We start from the raw sequence: 9,929 nt of genomic DNA, 5'->3' as shown, positions 1-9,929 counted from the left end.
GCATCTGTGCAGAGAAAATCCCTGTTGTCACTTGTCTAGTGACAGAAGGGGCATGTTATGTTGTGTTATGTTTTAGTGGCGCCTCAGCCATGTGGTGGAATCTTTCCAAGTTAGCATCCAACACATTTTCAGTGGCCTTGTTTTCATTCCCAAATCTCACTGCACTTATAACACCCTTACTGAGGGATGAGATAACATCATTCCATGGTGGTCATGGTTCAGATGATGTCTTGGGCAATGATGAGTTAAGGCTGGATTTGTGTTTCTTGCAGTGGGGCATTGGCAGGGCCAGGAGCCTTTTCCTCTCTCTGCCACAGGATATGGTTTCACGTGCCAACCAGTGTTCTGTTACTGCCAGCCTGGAAATGCCCAGTGGCTTACAGGACTTCACACTTACTGTGAAAATTACTGGATTAGCCTGTGATGTTCCTTATTAACTGGATTTTTTGAGTGGAGACAAGGCTCCAGTTGAAGTCCTTGTAAAAAATTAGGGGCCCAGATGTAAGGTCTTGTGCTGGCTGACAAACTTGGCATTTGTCTTGTGTACTCTGGAGTTCAGGTCTGTGAGAAAAGCGTTTTGTAGCACCTGTTTATGTAATTTCTGAAGCAGTAGTCCAGTCTACGGAAAGATTGGTATTTGACTAGGTGTATTTTTATCAGTGGTACATAGATGCTTTTCATTCAGCCCTGGAGATGAAGCTGAGTGGAAGATAAGGCTCTTTTTGTCTCAGTTTCCTCTCCTGAAGATGATGTCATGGTACCTGTCTGCCTCACAAAGGTGTTGTGAGGACATAAGGGGCAAATTCTGTGCTCATGTTGATTCCCCACCTCATGATAAGGGATGCAAGGTAGAAGTTATAGAATCAGAGTAATAGAATTCTGGCCAGGTCTGTCCTCTAGCATAGTAGTGTGCGTAGGGTATTTAATAGTTGTGTTATTAACATGAGTGTTCTTTACAGAACTGGAAAAATACTCACTTTTTTGCCTTTAAAAGTGAGGAAAGTATTATCCACAAAATGACCAGGTACTTTTCTGAGCAGAAAACTACTTAAAAAATGATTTTATTTTTGTGCCTTTATCTTCTGTGGTCTTTCAAGGTGCTGGGCACCATAAACTCTCCACTGACTGTTGTTCCTGGGTGCCTCCAATGGCACCCTGTCAACCCAACTGGCTGCACGTGGTGCATGTGAACAAACACTGTTCCACTTGGAGAGTCTATCCAAGGAAGAGGCCAGTTCTAGTGACAAGAAGTGGCTTGGTCACAGACATTTGTTGTCACCTAAAGGTTATCAATATTTGAAGAAACTGAAACCAGGAACAGAACCTTCTGTGCTTTGACAGCCACCACTTAATGCTGATTTGCATCTCTAGGGATCTAAATGCATTTGAGAAAAGGACTCTTTCTGCCTTCCATGGACTTCACAGCATGAGGTCATTTTACCAGTGCCAGGTACTTCATGGTGCTTGCTCTTCAATATTGCAAGTAACACACAGTAGAGCTTGCATGGGTGGGTAACACTGAGCTTACCTGTCTTAATTCATGCAGATCAAATCTTTTTTTAAAACAGGTTTAGCTAAAAGCTGTAGGATAGATACTTCCATCCTATTTGCAGAAAGGAATATTTTGAAAAAGTGCCCTCTTCTCAACTGGGGAAGAACTTGCCTCTGTTGCTCTGCAAGAAAACAAGTGTTATTTTCTTCCATGGTCACACGGTGATTTATTGACAGGAGTGCAGGGGCAGGGGGAACTACTATGGGGTAGTAAAGAAAGCTGGTTTTATTCTGACTGTGGTGTGTTTGATGTGTCACCTCTCTGTCCTGTTCTGAGACACATTTATGGCATCCTGTGATTTATTTATATTTAATTTAAATGTGTGAGTTGCAGAATTAAGAGCCTGGCAAATAAAAAATTACAAGAACTGCCTCTTCTCTGGCATGGATTGTTTCCTCTGTAATACAGAGGGCCACTTGTTCTTATGTTAGCTTCCAGTGTAGCATGGTATTGCTCCAGTAAGATCCAGGAGGGTTCACACCATAAAGACTCTGTGCAAAGCAGAGATTTGGATGCCCCTTTGAGGTGGCACCATCAGACCTACGTATAAATGGTTCCTCCTCTTTCCGCAGCTAAGTGAGAACTCAAGTTTCCATCTTTGAAAATGTTCAGGAGGGATCAAATCAGGTCAGAGTAAAAGATTTTGAGAATCTAAGAAACACAGTTTTTAAAAATTAATCTTGTACAAACTCTCCAGTTTAACAGGCACAAATAGGCTTTTCTTCAGCATCAAGCATGCATGTCGTCCTGTTCCAGTGCCCTGAGTAATTTGTGGGTTATTGACAATGGGTAATGCAAAGACAATTGCTTTGTTACTGGAGCTAGGTTACATCCCCTTCCAGCACTGCAGGATAAGTATTGTGATAGAGACTTGCCTTGCATGGCATTTATTTTTCTTCTCATCAAAGGGTTTTTTGTTCTAAGAAAGTGGCATTAAGGAATTCCTTTGACCTCCACTTCCAAACACGTACCACCAGAGCCAGCAGAGAACACAGGAGGAACTTCAGTGTGGACTTGGTCAGAACAGGTTACTGAGCCACACTGAACTAGCAAACAGTTCCTGTTTTATCATATGTGGGCAGAGTGTTACTCCTCGTGGTTACCGGGGATGTCAGCTGTCCAGCTGGCAAGTCAGCTGTCAGTGCTGCCTGGAAGGAGGTGAATTAATGATTTCCTATTTTCTGTTCATTCTCTATAGAACGTTCCCGACTTTTCCTTTCTTCTCTCAGAATATGAAGTTGCTAATACTGTTTCTGCAAATGTTGAGTGTCTCAAACTTGCAGAATCATTGTGTGGGCTGCTGTTATACAGGGTTTGTTCCTGCTATGTCATGTATCTGTGAGTAGACTTGTATAAGGCTCAATCAATTAAAAAGAGACAGTGAGAGCATAAAGCAAGAAGCCAGAAACTGGTTTATTAAGGCTTTTTTTGACTACTCAAACTTTTAGAAAGTTGCTCAACTTCTCTGTTCAGTCTGAAATGTATTTTATGCTTATCAACCTGTAAAAATAGTTTGAAATGTCATGCTAATTCATGCACAAAGACAAATATTAAATTATTTGCATAACTAATGAATAAACAAGATTGCTAAAGTCTGTGTGTTCAATCAAACTGTATGAGATTTGCTTTGACTCTTGAAGTTCCATCGCTTCGAGTCATGCAGGAATCCTGACTTCTCTTGGAAGCAAATAAGTAAGCCTAAGCCTGTGAAAGCATGGGAGAAAAGTCTTTGAATATTAACTCTAAAGCCTCAAAAACCAGAATAGGAACTCACTCTTTCAGTTTTGAATTACCCAGTTTTAAATGCAGACTTGCAATTTTAAGGGTTTGGCTTGTGATTTTGTGCAGCAGCTTGCAGTGCAAAGCAATACTGCACCCACACACTGGTCACAGAAAGTGGCATATCAGACCGTGCTAGCAGAATGTGGCAATTCTTGTCTATTATGTCAGTTGTTCCTTGCTTTTCCCCTTGTTAAGTGTCTGTGCCCTTTGTTGTACCTGCACATGAATAGAAACATAAAAAGTAAACTGTATTCATCAACAAACAGTTCCTTTATCTTCTTGTAGTGGCTTTCTCTCAAATGCTTTGTTCTTTAATCTGTGGTTTAGCATTCCTGTGTAGTAACTGTGAACTCCATATGCTGAAAATAACACACTTATTTATCCTATGCTTTTGCATTGCTAGTCAATACCTGTAGCTTTTCATGGTGAAGCAGAACCTGCTTCTTGGAGAGGGAAATTCTAAGGATTTTCCATGTCCTATATGGAATAGAGGCAAGTACAGCCCTCACCATTCAGAGCTGCAGAATACAAGGTAGGCAGACCACACTGAGGTGGTAACTGCTTAACAAGACGCCTGGTAAGCCTTTAAAAGCAAGCTCAGTATACTGCAACTATTTTTTTCTTATTTAGATTTTTCTGGAGCACTAAGTCAATAGTTGCCCAGTCAATATGGTGTCAATGTGGACTGTACTATTTCTTCTATAAGAAAAAAGATGTTTTCCTTTCCATGTTTACTTCAGTACTTTATTTACCCACGTGCATTTGCTCGCGAGCTTTATTTGGCACACAGCTCTTCAGTAAGTTTTCATCAACTGTTCCAGGTCAGAATGTGAGCCTCATGACAGTGTTCATAAAACATTATTTTTATATAGACAAACCATATTCTTGAAAGAACTGAGTGTTCCAGATACTAAAACTAGTTTGTTGTGGTTTCATTTGTGAACTGTTCTTTGTGAACAATAACATGGGTTGGGCCTTAGCAAATATTTTAGCAACCCAGTTGAAGATCAAATTTTCCATCAGAAACAAAGTTAACAAAATCTTTCAATTAAAGAATTATTATTTGTGGAGCAACTACCTATTTTACTTCAATATTTTGGCTTGGCTATACAGTAAAAAATAAGAAACCCAGGGGTTTTTTTTGTGCATATCCCTAAGACCAGTTGTCCTTCAACTGGGGAAAATGGAATTTCCTCTGAAAAAGGGGGAGGGGAGTGGGCAGAACAGACATAATTCAAACATACTTGTTATAGATTGTGTCCCAATAATTGACAGGAACCAGTCCAATTAATCAAATTGGTTTATTAAGCAAGCGGCAGCAAGCAAAACAGCGCTGGGCGGCCGGGGAGTCTTTGCTCCGCCAACGGCGCGCACCCACTTCCCGAAAGTAGCTGATTATATACTCTTCTGGTTCCCGTATATGTGTCAATCCTGGTATACTTTGTATCTCAGCGACGTATTGCTAGAGGATCGGTCTTGTCCCACCTCCTGATGGTCGTGAGGCTGAAGGCTCCTCATGTTTATCAGTGTCCTATGGGTGAACCTTTACAGCTTATCGCACAGCTTAGCTCTTCCCTTTGAAGTGTTAAAGAACACCAGATGCCTGTGATTTAGGTATTGAGGTGTCAAAGCACACTAGATATCTTGTGATTTAAGTATGTGAAGGGTCAAAACTTTGTAATTTTTCACCAGCCTTTAAGAAAGCCTGATTTGATTAACAAACATAATTTTATTTATTACAATTCCCCCTTTTTCTTTTACCATTTTGTTCATCAAATCTTTGGAGTTCAGCGTAACTTAAAGCTAATGTTTCTTCCATTGCCGATTCCTTATCTAATGGCTCGTATTTAGCCCTGATAAGCATTAAATGGGCAGCTTCCAGCCTGCCCTTTACAATTTCAATTAATTTGTTCAATATACAAGGACCAAATGTTAATCCCAAAATTAATAGTATCATAGGTCCCGCGATCGTAGACAATAGGGTAGTCATCCATGGGGAATAATTGAACCAAGATTCATACCAATTTTGCTGTGCTTCTCTTTCTTTCTTTCTTTTTTCTAATCCTTCTCGTAGTTTTGTCATGGTGTCTCTAACTACTCCAGTGTGATCTGCATATATGCAGCATTCCTCATCTAGAGCAACACACAACCCCCCTTGCTGTGCAAACAATAAGTCCAATCCTCGACGGTTTTGTAATGCTACTTCTGATAAGGATCTCAGGGAGGCTTCTAAAGCACTAATAGATTTCTCTACTTTTTCTAGATCTTCATCTACAGCTGCTCTGAGGGAACTGAATTTTTGATTTTGTTGTATTAAGGAGGCTGTCCCTGTACCGACTCCAGTTGCACCTAAAGCTACCAGCGTGGCTACTGTTAGGGCTGTGAAGGGTTCTCGTTTGTTCAAATGATGTTTTGGGACTGTTTGATATTCATAGGCAAATTCCTCTGGGTGATATATAATTTTAGGAACTACTAACACTTGGATACAATAATCCTGGTTTTCATTGAATAATTTCAGCGATAAGCAAGGAGTTACTCCAATGGAGGAGCAGACCCATTTGGTATTCTTTGCTGGTAATAACCAGTCAGCTGGTGGTTTCCTATTTGAGGGGATCGTGGCTTTACACAAGTGCTTCTTATTGTGGGGCACGTTCCCAATGCACCTCCCCTACCCGGTTACTTGAGCCAATGTAATTCCCTGGCTCTGACTGGTTTCCTTTTTCCACAGACATTGTGAGGGGTTTGACCCATTGATTCGTTTAGGGTTAGTAGTTACCCCAATTGCCTCATAAAAAGGTGGTCGAATGTTATAGCACAGCCAGCAGTGCTCTGTCAAGTTTGGATGAGTAGCATTCAATACTTGATAGCTGGCTTGCACCAATTTCCAAAGAGAATTGCCCCTAGGCTCCTGGGTGTTAATATTTGTTGCTGTTGTTGTAATAGTCTCAGTATCTATTCCATTAGGTATCCCTTTATCCGAAGAGAGGGATATTTCTCCTGCTAGTACCTCATTCGGTCCCACCAGATCAGGGTCATTAGGGACTATTTCTTTCTTTATGTAAATGAGTCCCCCTCTATCTGTTCCAGGTTCCCAATACCGTATTCCCCAAGTTTTTCCCAGTAGCCACCCTTCATCATAAGGTTGTTGTATAGTTAATTCTAGATGGGTGCAATTTCCAGGATTGATAATTCCCCCAGATCAATCACGCGGGGGGGGCCTGCATCCCTGAGGGCCCCATTTAACTGTCAAGTACCTATCTGGCCCTGCTCCTGGTTTCCAATTTGAGGCGATCGTTTCACATCCCCAATAAGCACAATAATACTGGTTGGGAGCATTGCAATATGTTCTCCCGGGATTGGAGCTTGGACACAGATAATACCCCATAAGATTCAAACAGGGTTTTATGGGAGCTAACTCACATAAGTGTGTTTTAAATGTTGGTGCCCCAGGACTAGTGACAGTTTGAATCACGTGATGATCCTCCCACCTACTTAATATCCATTTAAATGGCTGGTGAGAGTATCCGTGTACATTTACAAAATTTAGTAGAATTAGAATTAGAGTGTGTCGAGGAGGGTGGAAACCCGGCCGGTTAATAAATTTAGTTTGAACACTCAATCCAGTTACCCAGTCCTTTTCAGTGCTATCACTCCTCCCGGGGCGTTTCGTGCGATTCCCTTGATTAACACTGAGGCAGTCCTCCCAGTGTCTTTGTACAGTCCCACTCTTTGGGTTCTGTTCTCCACAGCTTTTTACTCCTCTGCCTCGCTCGTCGACTCGGTTGTTTCGAGCCACGAGGGGTATCATCTTCTCGGCAGCAGGGGTAGTCTTCAGGAGAAAAGTCGCTTATTTCTGTGCATTTCAGGTGAATCACACTGAACCCCTTTAAGTGTCTTGCGACAACACACTTTAATAACGTCAATTACAATGGAGCAGGTTCGCTAGGGTGATAGCAATAGCACGGGTTTAATACCCTGTGCAAATATCTCCTGCGTCTAGAGCCAATTTGGTGAGCTCACGCTCTCTGTCCCCACAAGGCTGGCAAACCCCTCGGGGGGGGTATCCCGTAACGGCAATGGGTCCCCCACCTTTCTCGACACCCTTTACAAATAAAACAAATAAAAAGGATAACAGTTACAGCTCGGAATGTCCCACTTGATTTTTATGTCCCCTGTATCAACGTAACCGTACCCCACCCATATGCTGTAGTCGCTCACTTGTACCACAGTTATCTGTGTGTCCATTTACAACCTCCTGAAGGCAATCTTCAGATCTCCGGGCGGGCTTGTCACTTCCCAAGAATAGTCTTTTAATGGTCCTTTTACGCGGCTCGCATGGGTCCAGCCTCTCTCTGCTGTCCGGATGGCTGTTTCTGTGGTGAGTAAAACGAGATAGGGCCCTTCCCAACGGGGCGTTAATGAGGACTATTTCCATGATTTGATTAGCACTTTGTCTCCTGGCTTTATGTTATGCATGGCTACATCCAAGGGGGGTCTCTGTACTACTAAGCCCTTATTCCGCAGCTTTACTCTCCTAGCCATGAGTTGAATTATATAAGGTCTAATTTGTGAATTTTCAAGTTGGGGACGGTCCTGCGGAATTTCTAAATCGTATGGCATCCCATATAACATTTCAAAGGGGGAAATTCCTACATCAGTTCGTGGCTGTGTTCTTATATTCAATAGTGCTAAGGGGAGGCACTTTACCCATGACATCTTGGTTTCTAACATCAATTTTGTGAGCTGTTTCCTTATTTCTCCATTTACTCTTTCTACCTTTCCCGAGCTTTGTGGATGCCAGGGAGTATGATATTCCCATTTTGTCCCTAAAGAGGAGAGAGCTTCCCTTGCTATTTTTGAAACAAAATGGGAACCCCTATCAGAGTCAATTACCTCAATGGATCCATACCTAGGGATTATATTTTCCAGCAAAGTCTTCACTACGGTTTGAGCGGTGGCTCTAGCTGTCGGGAATGCTTCCACAAAGTGGGTTAGGTGGTCTATGATTACTAATAAGTACTTATATCGTCCCACTTTTGGAAGGTCAGTGAAATCCAGCTGGATTTTAGCAAATGGTCTGTGAGCTAGTTCTCTTCCCCCCCAGGGCTTTTTCCCGTAACTGATGTTTATTGACCCTTTTGCATGTCATACATTCGCTAACTATTCTCTTTGCTATATTGTATACGCCAATGCACATATACTTTGTGGCAAATTGATCCACTAGCGCCTGAGTTCCCCAATGGGTGTCCTCATGAAATTTTTGCATAATTTTCAAAGCCAAAGGTTTTGGGAGAACTTCCCGGCCATCTGGGAGTTTCCACTTTCCTTTTTCTGTCTCCCTGATTCCCATCTGAGTCAGCTTATCTTTTTCCTGTACTGTAAAACTCAGGATTGAGTAAATTTTTCCGTGTAGATGGCAATGGCTATACTTGGGGTTGTCACATTCATCATAAATTAGACATCTGCAGGGGACTGCATCGATTCCAAAATCCTTCCAACACTCATAACATGGGAATTCGTCTGATTCCTTTCCACAATTTATACAGTCCTCCCGACTTCTTTTAGTCTGGATCACCATTAATGCCGCTCTTTTTGCTTCTTGATCAGCAAGATTGTTTCCTCTGACTAATGGGCTTAATCCTTTTTGGTGTCCTTTTAAATGTACTACGGCTATTCCCGCTGGTCCTCGTAATGCTTGTAAGACCTGGATTATTAATTCCTGGTGTATTAATCCTTTTCCTTGAGAATTTATTAAACCCCTTTCTTCCCAAATTTTTCCAAAAGTATGCACTACGCCAAAGGCATATTTTGAATCCGTATATATGGTTCCAATTTTGCCTTTTAAAAGTTATAAGGCTCTTAATACAGCATATAGTTCACAAGCCTGTGCAGACCAACTAGGACTCAGAGGTCCTGATTCTATTACACTAAATGTTTTTCCATCAATGATTGCAAATCCTGATTTTTTTTTTTTTCTTTCCTTCAATTACCCGGGATGATCCATCTACAAATAGCTTTTCTCCTTCTCCAAGTCCTTCCTCGTCTAAATCTGGTCTGATTTTCGTTTGCTCCTCAATGTTGTAAAGGCAATCATGATTTATTTTGTCACTCGGCTCCCCATACAAAAACTGTGCTGGATTCTGCAAGCTTGTTACCTCGAGTTCCAGTTTGGGAGAGGAGATAAGGATGCCTTCATATTTTAGAAGCCGGGCATGTAAACCCTTGGGGCAATACCGTCCACCGTAATTGTTGTTTCCGATGGTTATCTGGATCTTCCCATTCAAAAGCAAAGTAATCTCTGCAATCTTCTTTAAGAGGGCATGCCCAGAAGGCATCCTTCAGATCTACTACACTATACCATTGATTATCGGGCCCTATTTGACTCAGGAGGGTGTGTGGATTCGCCACCACCGGGAATCTAGCTATTGTTCTCTGGTTAATTTCTCGTAAGTCATGTACTAACCTATATTTTCCATCCGGCTTTTTTACAGGTAGGATGGGAGTATTAAAAGGAGACATACACGGTTCTAGCAACCCCCTTTCAAGTAATCTTTGGATCTCAGGTTTCAAACCTAACCTCCCTTCTCTAGGAAGG

The sequence above is a fragment of the Apus apus genome, chromosome 18 (assembly GCF_020740795.1).
Source record: "Apus apus isolate bApuApu2 chromosome 18, bApuApu2.pri.cur, whole genome shotgun sequence".
Lineage (NCBI taxonomy): Eukaryota > Metazoa > Chordata > Aves > Apodiformes > Apodidae > Apus > Apus apus.
Note: the sequence above shows the minus strand (reverse complement) of the source record.